This window comes from Heterodontus francisci, chromosome 22 (assembly GCF_036365525.1).
Source record: "Heterodontus francisci isolate sHetFra1 chromosome 22, sHetFra1.hap1, whole genome shotgun sequence".
NCBI lineage: Eukaryota > Metazoa > Chordata > Chondrichthyes > Heterodontiformes > Heterodontidae > Heterodontus > Heterodontus francisci.
Window position 1 is genome coordinate 35,828,270 of NC_090392.1, and position 15,829 is coordinate 35,844,098.

The 15,829-nt window shown below is 43.9% G+C and overlaps 5 non-coding genes across 5 annotated transcripts; all 5 read right to left on the bottom strand.

Annotated features, from left to right (window-relative positions):
* Window positions 1-1,594: 1,594 nt before the first annotated feature.
* On the bottom strand, window positions 1,595-1,667 carry trnav-cac (transfer RNA valine (anticodon CAC)). The gene has a single exon. It is a non-coding gene; the product is annotated as a tRNA-Val (tRNA).
* Window positions 1,668-5,063: 3,396 nt separating this feature from the next.
* Window positions 5,064-5,136, bottom strand: trnav-cac (transfer RNA valine (anticodon CAC)). Its single transcript has one exon. It is a non-coding gene; the product is annotated as a tRNA-Val (tRNA).
* A 3,397-nt stretch (window positions 5,137-8,533) lies between these two features.
* Window positions 8,534-8,606, bottom strand: trnav-cac (transfer RNA valine (anticodon CAC)). The gene has a single exon. It is a non-coding gene; the product is annotated as a tRNA-Val (tRNA).
* Window positions 8,607-12,001: 3,395 nt separating this feature from the next.
* trnav-cac (transfer RNA valine (anticodon CAC)) lies at window positions 12,002-12,074 on the bottom strand. The gene has a single exon. It is a non-coding gene; the product is annotated as a tRNA-Val (tRNA).
* A 3,396-nt stretch (window positions 12,075-15,470) lies between these two features.
* On the bottom strand, window positions 15,471-15,543 carry trnav-cac (transfer RNA valine (anticodon CAC)). The gene has a single exon. It is a non-coding gene; the product is annotated as a tRNA-Val (tRNA).
* Between the last annotated feature and the right edge of the window lie 286 nt (window positions 15,544-15,829).

Genomic DNA, 15,829 nt, shown 5'->3' on the forward strand with positions numbered 1-15,829 from the left:
GTTCAATAATTCCAGAGCATGACGGGGCCCCCATTTTACTTTCATTTTTTGTTATTTTTCATTTTTACATTTTTTACATTTTTTTGTATGTTTATTTTATTTCATCTTAGTTTGTTCAGTTTGCTTACCCACTGTTTTTTTTCCTGTTTGTACTTGCTGCTGTTCAATTTTCAGTCCATTAACAGTCCTCTCTGTACTAATGCTTTGTCTTTCAACACACCATTAACATATTGTTTGCCTTTGCTCCATGACCTTCTGGTCAGCTATTCTGTGGCCTTGTCCAATCTACACCTTCTCCTTTGTTATCTCTTGCTCCACCCCCGCTTTACTTGCTTCTAACCTTTGACGTTTCTAATATTTGCCAGTTCTGAAGAAGGGTCACTGAGCCGAAATGTTAACTCTGCTTCTGTCTCCACAGATGCTGCCAGTCGTGCTGAGTATTTCCAGAATTTCTTGTTTTTTTTTTTCAGATTTCCAGCATCCACAGTATTTTGCTTTTATTCATGTATATTCTTCCTCGGTTCAATATGAAGGAGCGCTTTGATATTGAGCGGAGCCGCAGTGCATCTCATTTTCAACGCCACCTTGTTAGTGTTCCTGTTACTTGCCGAATGAAGAACAAAATAAAATGATAATTTGGCAGGTCTGCCTGTTTCCTTAGCTTCAGTTACAGAATCAGCTGTGTCCGTCTTGAAGGGAGGCAAAGTACTCCTAGCGGCTCTGCGTGACGCTGAATAGTTATGTTAATCTGCATCAATAAATCCAGGTATGTCTCTGTTACTGACTGAACAAAACGCTATTAAATCTGTGAGCGACTGTCATAACTTAAATAAATTTTCCCCCTCTGCGTGTCATGAACCTTTACCCCTTGTCATAATTGCGGCTGCATGTTAAGAGCTGGGTTATCAAGGTGCTTAAGACACCAAGAATCTGCTGCAGCAGTGGTTAAATTGAAAAGGATTTTTGCCCCTTTTACACAAGAAGAAATGTTCAGGAGGAGCAATTTCCCCCAACTTGTTTCCACCGGAGATTCATCATTGCAACGCAAAGAAAGTTTCAGTCACTTGGGTGTTCTGTCAGAGCTGCTCGGAGGTTCAGTGACCCGGATATCATGTGCCTACGTTTTGCTGAGCCGGTGCTTGGTTTCTGGGGAGATTTGGCCCGGGTTGTGCTATTTTACCTCCCCGAGATGGCCAGTAACCTGTTGATTGAGGCAGCAGACGCCACTTGCTGCTGACAGCGAGTAATTGGACAGTGCGGGTCAAAATATTGCAGCGTGCCCCTGTCTCAACGACTGTGGAGCTGGTGAAAGTGAATTGCTGATGTGCTTTTGCCTCGTCTGAAATGAGACTAAGATTCGCTGTGACTTAGCAAGCTCGTGTTGCAGGTTTCTATTCTAATCTGAGCCAAATAAAGTGTCACTGCTCGGTTTTGAGGAACTTTCTGCAGCATCAGGACTAGAAAGAGGAGCGAGTGCAAGGCATTGTGCACACAATGTGCAAGAGAAAGAGAGCTTTGAGAAATTGTGTTGTGTTAATGGGGAATGTCAATGATTGCACATTTCTTGCGAAGATGTTCGGGTTGGTTTTGAAAATGTTTCTGCCCAGTTTCGAACTGGGGACCTTTTGCGTGTGAGGCAAACGTGATCACCACTACACTACAGAAACTCAACACAGTTGCAGAGCTGAGGAAGCTACAAGTATTGTTAAACTGTACAGTCTTAATCGATTTGTGCTGCTTGTTTCATTGAAATGCAATTCCACTGTGACATTTCGCAAGGCTGCAGAGGTATTGACCCAGCCATGGACGATCAGCAGTGCACAACACATCGCCAGTCCATTCAGGCCATCGTGCCATTGCCAGTTTTTTGAAAGACTTGCCATTTGGGCCCACTTCCTTAGCTCTGCTTTTCTTTGCCTCTCCTTTCATGCAATTATCCAATTCCCTTTTTTTTAAACTCTACCTTAAGAAACTAAGTTTGTAAGAGGTGCAGCAGCTGCTGCAGTGTTAATGCACAGTGTGCCATCATTGACAAAGATTCCCTTCCCCAACCACACCAAGACATCCACTTGGGATTCTTGCCAACTTCTGGATTTCATTTCTCATTATTTACTGATTGCACTGACACATATTTGTGTTTTTAAACTCTTTATTTTGATCAAATGAGTCCTTATTTTGCTGAGTTGCTACATACAATGTGATTACCCTCGCAGTAGAATGCATAACAGAGGCAGTTATATAATGGGGGCGAAGCTTCACTGCAGCTATATAATGTCCTGGTTGGACCCCACTGCATAGTCTGGGCATGCCAATTTATATAGTATACAAATTGGCCTTGGTATACAGGGCAGTTCAGATCCAGCAGAATGTTTGCAGAGTTCAAATGGTTAGATTAGGAAGCCATGTCCCCTCTTCCACAGAGACAGCTGTTGGTTTCCACCTGGTGCCTCACTTGTTTCTGAATTTCAAGGTGTAGAATGAAATCAAGCAACGTAACCCAAGTTTGCAATGCATTCCACGCAATCATCAAACACATCATTCCTGTCTTCCTCACCTTAGCTGCACAGCCCTCGATAAGTTGCAATCCATGTAACACAGGATTTGTTCCAGGTTTAGGCTTTCAGTAGGATTATAATAATATCTGTGCCCTCATCTTGAAATGAGATTCTCAGCAATATCCAACACAAATTGAATTGCACAGATGACAGGCAAATATAAGAAAACAGGTCAGTATGCAACACAATCCCATGGTGCCCATTTTCAGATGCACAATAGTCATCTTTTCCAGCAAAGGAAAGAATTTTTCAGTGAATCATTTGCAAAGTCAGAGTTAATGGCATTTGTGCTTTTCTTTCTTCTTGTTTTGCAACATACTGGCGCCTAAATCCAATTCATGTATATTCATGTTTATTGGGGAGACCAAACGCAGACTGGGTGACCGCTTTGCGGAAGACATCGGCTCAGTCCGCAAGCAGGACCCTGAGCTTCCGGTTGCTTGCCATTTCAAGACTGCCCACTGCTCTCATGCTCACATCTCTATCCTGGGATTGCCTCAGTGTTCCAGTGAACATCAACACAAGCTCGAAAAACAGCATCCCGTTGACCGATTAGTTTAGTTTGGTGATGCAGCAGTGAAACAGGCCCTTCGGCCCACCGAGTCTGTGCTGACCATCGACCACCCATTTATACTAATCCGACACGAATTCCATATTCCTACCACATCCCCACCTTCCCTATATTTCCCTACCACCTCCCTATACGAGGGGCAATTTATAATGGCCAATTAACCTATCAAGCAGCCAGTCTTTGGCATGTGGGAGGAAACCGGAGCACCCAGAGGAATCCCACGCAGACACAGGGAGAACTTGCAAACACCACGCAGGCAGTGCCCAGAATTGAAAGCGGGTCGCTGGAGCTGTGAGGCTGCGGTGTGAACCACTGCACACGAGAGCGTGCCGGACTGAATATTGAGTTCAATAATTCCAGAGCATGACGGGGCCCCCATTTTACTTTCATTTTTTGTTATTTTTCATTTTTACATTTTTTACATTTTTTTGTATGTTTATTTTATTTCATCTTAGTTTGTTCAGTTTGCTTACCCACTGTTTTTTTTCCTGTTTGTACTTGCTGCTGTTCAATTTTCAGTCCATTAACAGTCCTCTCTGTACTAATGCTTTGTCTTTCAACACACCATTAACATATTGTTTGCCTTTGCTCCATGACCTTCTGGTCAGCTATTCTGTGGCCTTGTCCAATCTACACCTTCTCCTTTGTTATCTCTTGCTCCACCCCCGCTTTACTTGCTTCTAACCTTTGACGTTTCTAATATTTGCCAGTTCTGAAGAAGGGTCACTGAGCCGAAATGTTAACTCTGCTTCTGTCTCCACAGATGCTGCCAGTCGTGCTGAGTATTTCCAGAATTTCTTGTTTTTTTTTCAGATTTCCAGCATCCACAGTATTTTGCTTTTATTCATGTATATTCTTCCTCGGTTCAATATGAAGGAGCGCTTTGATATTGAGCGGAGCCGCAGTGCATCTCATTTTCAACGCCACCTTGTTAGTGTTCCTGTTACTTGCCGAATGAAGAACAAAATAAAATGATAATTTGGCAGGTCTGCCTGTTTCCTTAGCTTCAGTTACAGAATCAGCTGTGTCCGTCTTGAAGGGAGGCAAAGTACTCCTCGCGGCTCTGCGTGACGCTGAATAGTTATGTTAATCTGCATCAATAAATCCAGGTATGTCTCTGTTACTGACTGAACAAAACGCTATTAAATCTGTGAGCGACTGTCATAACTTAAATAAATTTTCCCCCTCTGCGTGTCATGAACCTTTACCCCTTGTCATAATTGCGGCTGCATGTTAAGAGCTGGGTTATCAAGGTGCTTAAGACACCAAGAATCTGCTGCAGCAGTGGTTAAATTGAAAAGGATTTTTGCCCCTTTTACACAAGAAGAAATGTTCAGGAGGAGCAATTTCCCCCAACTTGTTTCCACCGGAGATTCATCATTGCAACTCAAAGAAAGTTTCAGTCACTTGGGTGTTCTGTCAGAGCTGCTCGGAGGTTCAGTGACCCGGATATCATGTGCCTACGTTTTGCTGAGCCGGTGCTTGGTTTCTGGGGAGATTTGGCCCGGGTTGTGCTATTTTACCTCCCCGAGATGGCCAGTAACCTGTTGATTGAGGCAGCAGACGCCACTTGCTGCTGACAGCGAGTAATTGGACAGTGCGGGTCAAAATATTGCAGCGTGCCCCTGTCTCAACGACTGTGGAGCTGGTGAAAGTGAATTGCTGATGTGCTTTTGCCTCGTCTGAAATGAGACTAAGATTCGCTGTGACTTAGCAAGCTCGTGTTGCAGGTTTCTATTCTAATCTGAGCCAAATAAAGTGTCACTGCTCGGTTTTGAGGAACTTTCTGCAGCATCAGGACTAGAAAGAGGAGCGAGTGCAAGGCATTGTGCACACAATGTGCAAGAGAAAGAGAGCTTTGAGAAATTGTGTTGTGTTCATGGGGAATGTCAATGATTGCATATTTCTTGCGAAGATGTTCGGGTTGGTTTTGAAAATGTTTCTGCCCAGTTTCGAACTGGGGACCTTTTGCGTGTGAGGCAAACGTGATCACCACTACACTACAGAAACTCAACACAGTTGCAGCGCTGAGGAAGCTGCAAGTATTGTTAAACTGTACAGTCTTAATCGATTTGTGCTGCTTGTTTCATTGAAATGCAATTCCACTGTGACATTTCGCAAGGCTGCAGAGGTATTGACCCAGCCATGGACGATCAGCAGTGCACAACACATCGCCAGTCCATTCAGGCCATCGTACCATTGCCAGTTTTTTGAAAGACTTGCCATTTGGGCCCACTTCCTTAGCTCTGCTTTTCTTTGCCTCTCCTTTCATGCAATTATCCAATTCCCTTTTTTTTAAACTCTACCTTAAGAAACTAAGTTTGTAAGAGGTGCAGCAGCTGCTGCAGTGTTAATGCACAGTGTGCCATCATTGACAAAGATTCCCTTCCCCAACCACACCAAGACATCCACTTGGGATTCTTGCCAACTTCTGGATTTCATTTCTCATTATTTACTGATTGCACTGACACATATTTGTGTTTTTAAACTCTTTATTTTGATCAAATTAGTCCTTATTTTGCTGAGTTGCTACATACAATGTGATTACCCTCGCAGTAGAATGCATAACAGAGGCAGTTATATAATGGGGGCGAAGCTTCACTGCAGCTATATAATGTCCTGGTTGGACCCCACTGCATAGTCTGGGCATGCCAATTTATATAGTATACAAATTGGCCTTGGTATACAGGGCAGTTCAGATCCAGCAGAATGTTTGCAGAGTTCAAATGGTTAGATTAGGAAGCCATGTCCCCTCTTCCACAGAGACAGCTGTTGGTTTCCACCTGGTGCCTCACTTGTTTCTGAATTTCAAGGTGTAGAATGAAATCAAGCAACGTAACCCAAGTTTGCAATGCATTCCACGCAATCATCAAACACATCATTCCTGTCTTCCTCACCTTAGCTGCACAGCCCTCGATAAGTTGCAATCCATGTAACACAGGATTTGTTCCAGGTTTAGGCTTTCAGTAGGATTATAATAATATCTGTGCCCTCATCTTGAAATGAGATTCTCAGCAATATCCAACACAAATTGAATTGCACAGATGACAGGCAAATATAAGAAAACAGGTCAGTATGCAACACAATCCCATGGTGCCCATTTTCAGATGCACAATAGTCATCCTTTCCAGCAAAGGAAAGAATTTTTCAGTGAATCATTTGCAAAGTCAGAGTTAATGGCATTTGTGCTTTTCTTTCTTCTTGTTTTGCAACATACTGGCGCCTAAATCCAATTCATGTATATTCATGTTTATTGGGGAGACCAAACGCAGACTGGGTGACCGCTTTGCGGAAGACATCGGCTCAGTCCGCAAGCAGGACCCTGAGCTTCCGGTTGCTTTCCATTTCAAGACTGCCCACTGCTCTCATGCTCACATCTTTATCCTGGGATTGCCTCAGTGTTCCAGTGAACATCAACACAAGCTCGAAAAACAGCATCCCGTTGACCGATTAGTTTAGTTTGGTGATGCAGCAGTGAAACAGGCCCTTCGGCCCACCGAGTCTGTGCTGACCATCGACCACCCATTTATACTAATCCGACACGAATTCCATATTCCTACCACATCCCCACCTTCCCTATATTTCCCTACCACCTCCCTATACGAGGGGCAATTTATAATGGCCAATTAACCTATCAAGCAGCCAGTCTTTGGCATGTGGGAGGAAACCGGAGCACCCAGAGGAATCCCACGCAGACACAGGGAGAACTTGCAAACACCACGCAGGCAGTGCCCAGAATTGAAAGCGGGTCGCTGGAGCTGTGAGGCTGCGGTGTGAACCACTGCACACGAGAGCGTGCCGGACTGAATATTGAGTTCAATAATTCCAGAGCATGACGGGGCCCCCATTTTACTTTCATTTTTTGTTATTTTTCATTTTTACATTTTTTACATTTTTTTGTATGTTTATTTTATTTCATCTTAGTTTGTTCAGTTTGCTTACCCACTTTTTTTTTTTCCTGTTTGTACTTGCTGCTGTTCAATTTTCAGTCCATTAACAGTCCTCTCTGTACTAATGCTTTGTCTTTCAACACACCATTAACATATTGTTTGCCTTTGCTCCATGACCTTCTGGTCAGCTATTCTGTGGCCTTGTCCAATCTACACCTTCTCCTTTGTTATCTCTTGCTCCACCCCCGCTTTACTTGCTTCTAACCTTTGACGTTTCTAATATTTGCCAGTTCTGAAGAAGGGTCACTGAGCCGAAATGTTAACTCTGCTTCTGTCTCCACAGATGCTGCCAGTCGTGCTGAGTATTTCCAGAATTTCTTGTTTTTTTTTCAGATTTCCAGCATCCACAGTATTTTGCTTTTATTCATGTATATTCTTCCTCGGTTCAATATGAAGGAGCGCTTTGATATTGAGCGGAGCCGCAGTGCATCTCATTTTCAACGCCACCTTGTTAGTGTTCCTGTTACTTGCCGAATGAAGAACAAAATAAAATGATAATTTGGCAGGTCTGCCTGTTTCCTTAGCTTCAGTTACAGAATCAGCTGTGTCCGTCTTGAAGGGAGGCAAAGTACTCCTAGCGGCTCTGCGTGACGCTGAATAGTTATGTTAATCTGCATCAATAAATCCAGGTATGTCTCTGTAACTGACTGAACAAAACGCTATTAAATCTGTGAGCGACTGTCATAACTTAAATAAATTTTCCCCCTCTGCGTGTCATGAACCTTTACCCCTTGTCATAATTGCGGCTGCATGTTAAGAGCTGGGTTATCAAGGTGCTTCAGACACCAAGAATCTGCTGCAGCAGTGGTTAAATTGAAAAGGATTTTTGCCCCTTTTACACAAGAAGAAATGTTCAGGAGGAGCAATTTCCCCCAACTTGTTTCCACCGGAGATTCATCATTGCAACGCAAAGAAAGTTTCAGTCACTTGGGTGTTCTGTCAGAGCTGCTCGGAGGTTCAGTGACCCGGATATCATGTGCCTACGTTTTGCTGAGCCGGTGCTTGGTTTCTGGGGAGATTTGGCCCGGGTTGTGCTATTTTACCTCCCCGAGATGGCCAGTAACCTGTTGATTCAGGCAGCAGACGCCACTTGCTGCTGACAGCGAGTAATTGGACAGTGCGGGTCAAAATATTGCAGCGTGCCCCTGTCTCAACGACTGTGGAGCTGGTGAAAGTGAATTGCTGATGTGCTTTTGCCTCGTCTGAAATGAGACTAAGATTCGCTGTGACTTAGCAAGCTCGTGTTGCAGGTTTCTATTCTAATCTGAGCCAAATAAAGTGTCACTGCTCGGTTTTGAGGAACTTTCTGCAGCATCAGGACTAGAAAGAGGAGCGAGTGCAAGGCATTGTGCACACAATGTGCAAGAGAAAGAGAGCTTTGAGAAATTGTGTTGTGTTCATGGGGAATGTCAATGATTGCACATTTCTTGCGAAGATGTTCGGGTTGGTTTTGAAAATGTTTCTGCCCAGTTTCGAACTGGGGACCTTTTGCGTGTGAGGCAAACGTGATCACCACTACACTACAGAAACTCAACACAGTTGCAGAGCTGAGGAAGCTACAAGTATTGTTAAACTGTACAGTCTTAATCGATTTGTGCTGCTTGTTTCATTGAAATGCAATTCCACTGTGACATTTCGCAAGGCTGCAGAGGTATTGACCCAGCCATGGACGATCAGCAGTGCACAACACATCGCCAGTCCATTCAGGCCATCGTGCCATTGCCAGTTTTTTGAAAGACTTGCCATTTGGGCCCACTTCCTTAGCTCTGCTTTTCTTTGCCTCTCCTTTCATGCAATTATCCAATTCCCTTTTTTTTAAACTCTACCTTAAGAAACTAAGTTTGTAAGAGGTGCAGCAGCTGCTGCAGTGTTAATGCACAGTGTGCCATCATTGACAAAGATTCCCTTCCCCAACCACACCAAGACATCCACTTGGGATTCTTGCCAACTTCTGGATTTCATTTCTCATTATTTACTGATTGCACTGACACATATTTGTGTTTTTAAACTCTTTATTTTGATCAAATGAGTCCTTATTTTGCTGAGTTGCTACATACAATGTGATTACCCTCGCAGTAGAATGCATAACAGAGGCAGTTATATAATGGGGGCGAAGCTTCACTGCAGCTATATAATGTCCTGGTTGGACCCCACTGCATAGTCTGGGCATGCCAATTTATATAGTATACAAATTGGCCTTGGTATACAGGGCAGTTCAGATCCAGCAGAATGTTTGCAGAGTTCAAATGGTTAGATTAGGAAGCCATGTCCCCTCTTCCACAGAGACAGCTGTTGGTTTCCACCTGGTGCCTCACTTGTTTCTGAATTTCAAGGTGTAGAATGAAATCAAGCAACGTAACCCAAGTTTGCAATGCATTCCACGCAATCATCAAACACATCATTCCTGTCTTCCTCACCTTAGCTGCACAGCCCTCGATAAGTTGCAATCCATGTAACACAGGATTTGTTCCAGGTTTAGGCTTTCAGTAGGATTATAATAATATCTGTGCCCTCATCTTGAAATGAGATTCTCAGCAATATCCAACACAAATTGAATTGCACAGATGACAGGCAAATATAAGAAAACAGGTCAGTATGCAACACAATCCCATGGTGCCCATTTTCAGATGCACAATAGTCATCTTTTCCAGCAAAGGAAAGAATTTTTCAGTGAATCATTTGCAAAGTCAGAGTTAATGGCATTTGTGCTTTTCTTTCTTCTTGTTTTGCAACATACTGGCGCCTAAATCCAATTCATGTATATTCATGTTTATTGGGGAGACCAAACGCAGACTGGGTGACCGCTTTGCGGAAGACATCGGCTCAGTCCGCAAGCAGGACCCTGAGCTTCCGGTTGCTTGCCATTTCAAGACTGCCCACTGCTCTCATGCTCACATCTCTATCCTGGGATTGCCTCAGTGTTCCAGTGAACATCAACACAAGCTCGAAAAACAGCATCCCGTTGACCGATTAGTTTAGTTTGGTGATGCAGCAGTGAAACAGGCCCTTCGGCCCACCGAGTCTGTGCTGACCATCGACCACCCATTTATACTAATCCGACACGAATTCCATATTCCTACCACATCCCCACCTTCCCTATATTTCCCTACCACCTCCCTATACGAGGGGCAATTTATAATGGCCAATTAACCTATCAAGCAGCCAGTCTTTGGCATGTGGGAGGAAACCGGAGCACCCAGAGGAATCCCACGCAGACACAGGGAGAACTTGCAAACACCACGCAGGCAGTGCCCAGAATTGAAAGCGGGTCGCTGGAGCTGTGAGGCTGCGGTGTGAACCACTGCACACGAGAGCGTGCCGGACTGAATATTGAGTTCAATAATTCCAGAGCATGACGGGGCCCCCATTTTACTTTCATTTTTTGTTATTTTTCATTTTTACATTTTTTACATTTTTTTGTATGTTTATTTTATTTCATCTTAGTTTGTTCAGTTTGCTTACCCACTTTTTTTTTCCTGTTTGTACTTGCTGCTGTTCAATTTTCAGTCCATTAACAGTCCTCTCTGTACTAATGCTTTGTCTTTCAACACACCATTAACATATTGTTTGCCTTTGCTCCATGACCTTCTGGTCAGCTATTCTGTGGCCTTGTCCAATCTACACCTTCTCCTTTGTTATCTCTTGCTCCACCCCCGCTTTACTTGCTTCTAACCTTTGACGTTTCTAATATTTGCCAGTTCTGAAGAAGGGTCACTGAGCCGAAATGTTAACTCTGCTTCTGTCTCCACAGATGCTGCCAGTCGTGCTGAGTATTTCCAGAATTTCTTGTTTTTTTTTCAGATTTCCAGCATCCACAGTATTTTGCTTTTATTCATGTATATTCTTCCTCGGTTCAATATGAAGGAGCGCTTTGATATTGAGCGGAGCCGCAGTGCATCTCATTTTCAACGCCACCTTGTTAGTGTTCCTGTTACTTGCCGAATGAAGAACAAAATAAAATGATAATTTGGCAGGTCTGCCTGTTTCCTTAGCTTCAGTTACAGAATCAGCTGTGTCCGTCTTGAAGGGAGGCAAAGTACTCCTAGCGGCTCTGCGTGACGCTGAATAGTTATGTTAATCTGCATCAATAAATCCAGGTATGTCTCTGTAACTGACTGAACAAAACGCTATTAAATCTGTGAGCGACTGTCATAACTTAAATAAATTTTCCCCCTCTGCGTGTCATGAACCTTTACCCCTTGTCATAATTGCGGCTGCATGTTAAGAGCTGGGTTATCAAGGTGCTTCAGACACCAAGAATCTGCTGCAGCAGTGGTTAAATTGAAAAGGATTTTTGCCCCTTTTACACAAGAAGAAATGTTCAGGAGGAGCAATTTCCCCCAACTTGTTTCCACCGGAGATTCATCATTGCAACGCAAAGAAAGTTTCAGTCACTTGGGTGTTCTGTCAGAGCTGCTCGGAGGTTCAGTGACCCGGATATCATGTGCCTACGTTTTGCTGAGCCGGTGCTTGGTTTCTGGGGAGATTTGGCCCGGGTTGTGCTATTTTACCTCCCCGAGATGGCCAGTAACCTGTTGATTCAGGCAGCAGACGCCACTTGCTGCTGACAGCGAGTAATTGGACAGTGCGGGTCAAAATATTGCAGCGTGCCCCTGTCTCAACGACTGTGGAGCTGGTGAAAGTGAATTGCTGATGTGCTTTTGCCTCGTCTGAAATGAGACTAAGATTCGCTGTGACTTAGCAAGCTCGTGTTGCAGGTTTCTATTCTAATCTGAGCCAAATAAAGTGTCACTGCTCGGTTTTGAGGAACTTTCTGCAGCATCAGGACTAGAAAGAGGAGCGAGTGCAAGGCATTGTGCACACAATGTGCAAGAGAAAGAGAGCTTTGAGAAATTGTGTTGTGTTCATGGGGAATGTCAATGATTGCACATTTCTTGCGAAGATGTTCGGGTTGGTTTTGAAAATGTTTCTGCCCAGTTTCGAACTGGTGACCTTTTGCGTGTGAGGCAAACGTGATCACCACTACACTACAGAAACTCAACACAGTTGCAGAGCTGAGGAAGCTACAAGTATTGTTAAACTGTACAGTCTTAATCGATTTGTGCTGCTTGTTTCATTGAAATGCAATTCCACTGTGACATTTCGCAAGGCTGCAGAGGTATTGACCCAGCCATGGACGATCAGCAGTGCACAACACATCGCCAGTCCATTCAGGCCATCGTGCCATTGCCAGTTTTTTGAAAGACTTGCCATTTGGGCCCACTTCCTTAGCTCTGCTTTTCTTTGCCTCTCCTTTCATGCAATTATCCAATTCCCTTTTTTTTAAACTCTACCTTAAGAAACTAAGTTTGTAAGAGGTGCAGCAGCTGCTGCAGTGTTAATGCACAGTGTGCCATCATTGACAAAGATTCCCTTCCCCAACCACACCAAGACATCCACTTGGGATTCTTGCCAACTTCTGGATTTCATTTCTCATTATTTACTGATTGCACTGACACATATTTGTGTTTTTAAACTCTTTATTTTGATCAAATGAGTCCTTATTTTGCTGAGTTGCTACATACAATGTGATTACCCTCGCAGTAGAATGCATAACAGAGGCAGTTATATAATGGGGGCGAAGCTTCACTGCAGCTATATAATGTCCTGGTTGGACCCCACTGCATAGTCTGGGCATGCCAATTTATATAGTATACAAATTGGCCTTGGTATACAGGGCAGTTCAGATCCAGCAGAATGTTTGCAGAGTTCAAATGGTTAGATTAGGAAGCCATGTCCCCTCTTCCACAGAGACAGCTGTTGGTTTCCACCTGGTGCCTCACTTGTTTCTGAATTTCAAGGTGTAGAATGAAATCAAGCAACGTAACCCAAGTTTGCAATGCATTCCACGCAATCATCAAACACATCATTCCTGTCTTCCTCACCTTAGCTGCACAGCCCTCGATAAGTTGCAATCCATGTAACACAGGATTTGTTCCAGGTTTAGGCTTTCAGTAGGATTATAATAATATCTGTGCCCTCATCTTGAAATGAGATTCTCAGCAATATCCAACACAAATTGAATTGCACAGATGACAGGCAAATATAAGAAAACAGGTCAGTATGCAACACAATCCCATGGTGCCCATTTTCAGATGCACAATAGTCATCTTTTCCAGCAAAGGAAAGAATTTTTCAGTGAATCATTTGCAAAGTCAGAGTTAATGGCATTTGTGCTTTTCTTTCTTCTTGTTTTGCAACATACTGGCGCCTAAATCCAATTCATGTATATTCATGTTTATTGGGGAGACCAAACGCAGACTGGGTGACCGCTTTGCGGAAGACATCGGCTCAGTCCGCAAGCAGGACCCTGAGCTTCCGGTTGCTTGCCATTTCAAGACTGCCCACTGCTCTCATGCTCACATCTCTATCCTGGGATTGCCTCAGTGTTCCAGTGAACATCAACACAAGCTCGAAAAACAGCATCCCGTTGACCGATTAGTTTAGTTTGGTGATGCAGCAGTGAAACAGGCCCTTCGGCCCACCGAGTCTGTGCTGACCATCGACCACCCATTTATACTAATCCGACACGAATTCCATATTCCTACCACATCCCCACCTTCCCTATATTTCCCTACCACCTCCCTATACGAGGGGCAATTTATAATGGCCAATTAACCTATCAAGCAGCCAGTCTTTGGCATGTGGGAGGAAACCGGAGCACCCAGAGGAATCCCACGCAGACACAGGGAGAACTTGCAAACACCACGCAGGCAGTGCCCAGAATTGAAAGCGGGTCGCTGGAGCTGTGAGGCTGCGGTGTGAACCACTGCACACGAGAGCGTGCCGGACTGAATATTGAGTTCAATAATTCCAGAGCATGACGGGGCCCCCATTTTACTTTCATTTTTTGTTATTTTTCATTTTTACATTTTTTACATTTTTTTGTATGTTTATTTTATTTCATCTTAGTTTGTTCAGTTTGCTTACCCACTGTTTTTTTTCCTGTTTGTACTTGCTGCTGTTCAATTTTCAGTCCATTAACAGTCCTCTCTGTACTAATGCTTTGTCTTTCAACACACCATTAACATATTGTTTGCCTTTGCTCCATGACCTTCTGGTCAGCTATTCTGTGGCCTTGTCCAATCTACACCTTCTCCTTTGTTATCTCTTGCTCCACCCCCGCTTTACTTGCTTCTAACCTTTGACGTTTCTAATATTTGCCAGTTCTGAAGAAGGGTCACTGAGCCGAAATGTTAACTCTGCTTCTGTCTCCACAGATGCTGCCAGTCGTGCTGAGTATTTCCAGAATTTCTTGTTTTTTTTTCAGATTTCCAGCATCCACAGTATTTTGCTTTTATTCATGTATATTCTTCCTCGGTTCAATATGAAGGAGCGCTTTGATATTGAGCGGAGCCGCAGTGCATCTCATTTTCAACGCCACCTTGTTAGTGTTCCTGTTACTTGCCGAATGAAGAACAAAATAAAATGATAATTTGGCAGGTCTGCCTGTTTCCTTAGCTTCAGTTACAGAATCAGCTGTGTCCGTCTTGAAGGGAGGCAAAGTACTCCTCGCGGCTCTGCGTGACGCTGAATAGTTATGTTAATCTGCATCAATAAATCCAGGTATGTCTCTGTTACTGACTGAACAAAACGCTATTAAATCTGTGAGCGACTGTCATAACTTAAATAAATTTTCCCCCTCTGCGTGTCATGAACCTTTACCCCTTGTCATAATTGCGGCTGCATGTTAAGAGCTGGGTTATCAAGGTGCTTAAGACACCAAGAATCTGCTGCAGCAGTGGTTAAATTGAAAAGGATTTTTGCCCCTTTTACACAAGAAGAAATGTTCAGGAGGAGCAATTTCCCCCAACTTGTTTCCACCGGAGATTCATCATTGCAACTCAAAGAAAGTTTCAGTCACTTGGGTGTTCTGTCAGAGCTGCTCGGAGGTTCAGTGACCCGGATATCATGTGCCTACGTTTTGCTGAGCCGGTGCTTGGTTTCTGGGGAGATTTGGCCCGGGTTGTGCTATTTTACCTCCCCGAGATGGCCAGTAACCTGTTGATTGAGGCAGCAGACGCCACTTGCTGCTGACAGCGAGTAATTGGACAGTGCGGGTCAAAATATTGCAGCGTGCCCCTGTCTCAACGACTGTGGAGCTGGTGAAAGTGAATTGCTGATGTGCTTTTGCCTCGTCTGAAATGAGACTAAGATTCGCTGTGACTTAGCAAGCTCGTGTTGCAGGTTTCTATTCTAATCTGAGCCAAATAAAGTGTCACTGCTCGGTTTTGAGGAACTTTCTGCAGCATCAGGACTAGAAAGAGGAGCGAGTGCAAGGCATTGTGCACACAATGTGCAAGAGAAAGAGAGCTTTGAGAAATTGTGTTGTGTTCATGGGGAATGTCAATGATTGCATATTTCTTGCGAAGATGTTCGGGTTGGTTTTGAAAATGTTTCTGCCCAGTTTCGAACTGGGGACCTTTTGCGTGTGAGGCAAACGTGATCACCACTACACTACAGAAACTCAACACAGTTGCAGCGCTGAGGAAGCTGCAAGTATTGTTAAACTGTACAGTCTTAATCGATTTGTGCTGCTTGTTTCATTGAAATGCAATTCCACTGTGACATTTCGCAAGGCTGCAGAGGTATTGACCCAGCCATGGACGATCAGCAGTGCACAACACATCGCCAGTCCATTCAGGCCATCGTACCATTGCCAGTTTTTTGAAAGACTTGCCATTTGGGCCCACTTCCTTAGCTCTGCTTTTCTTTGCCTCTCCTTTCATGCAATTATCCAATTCCCTTTTTTT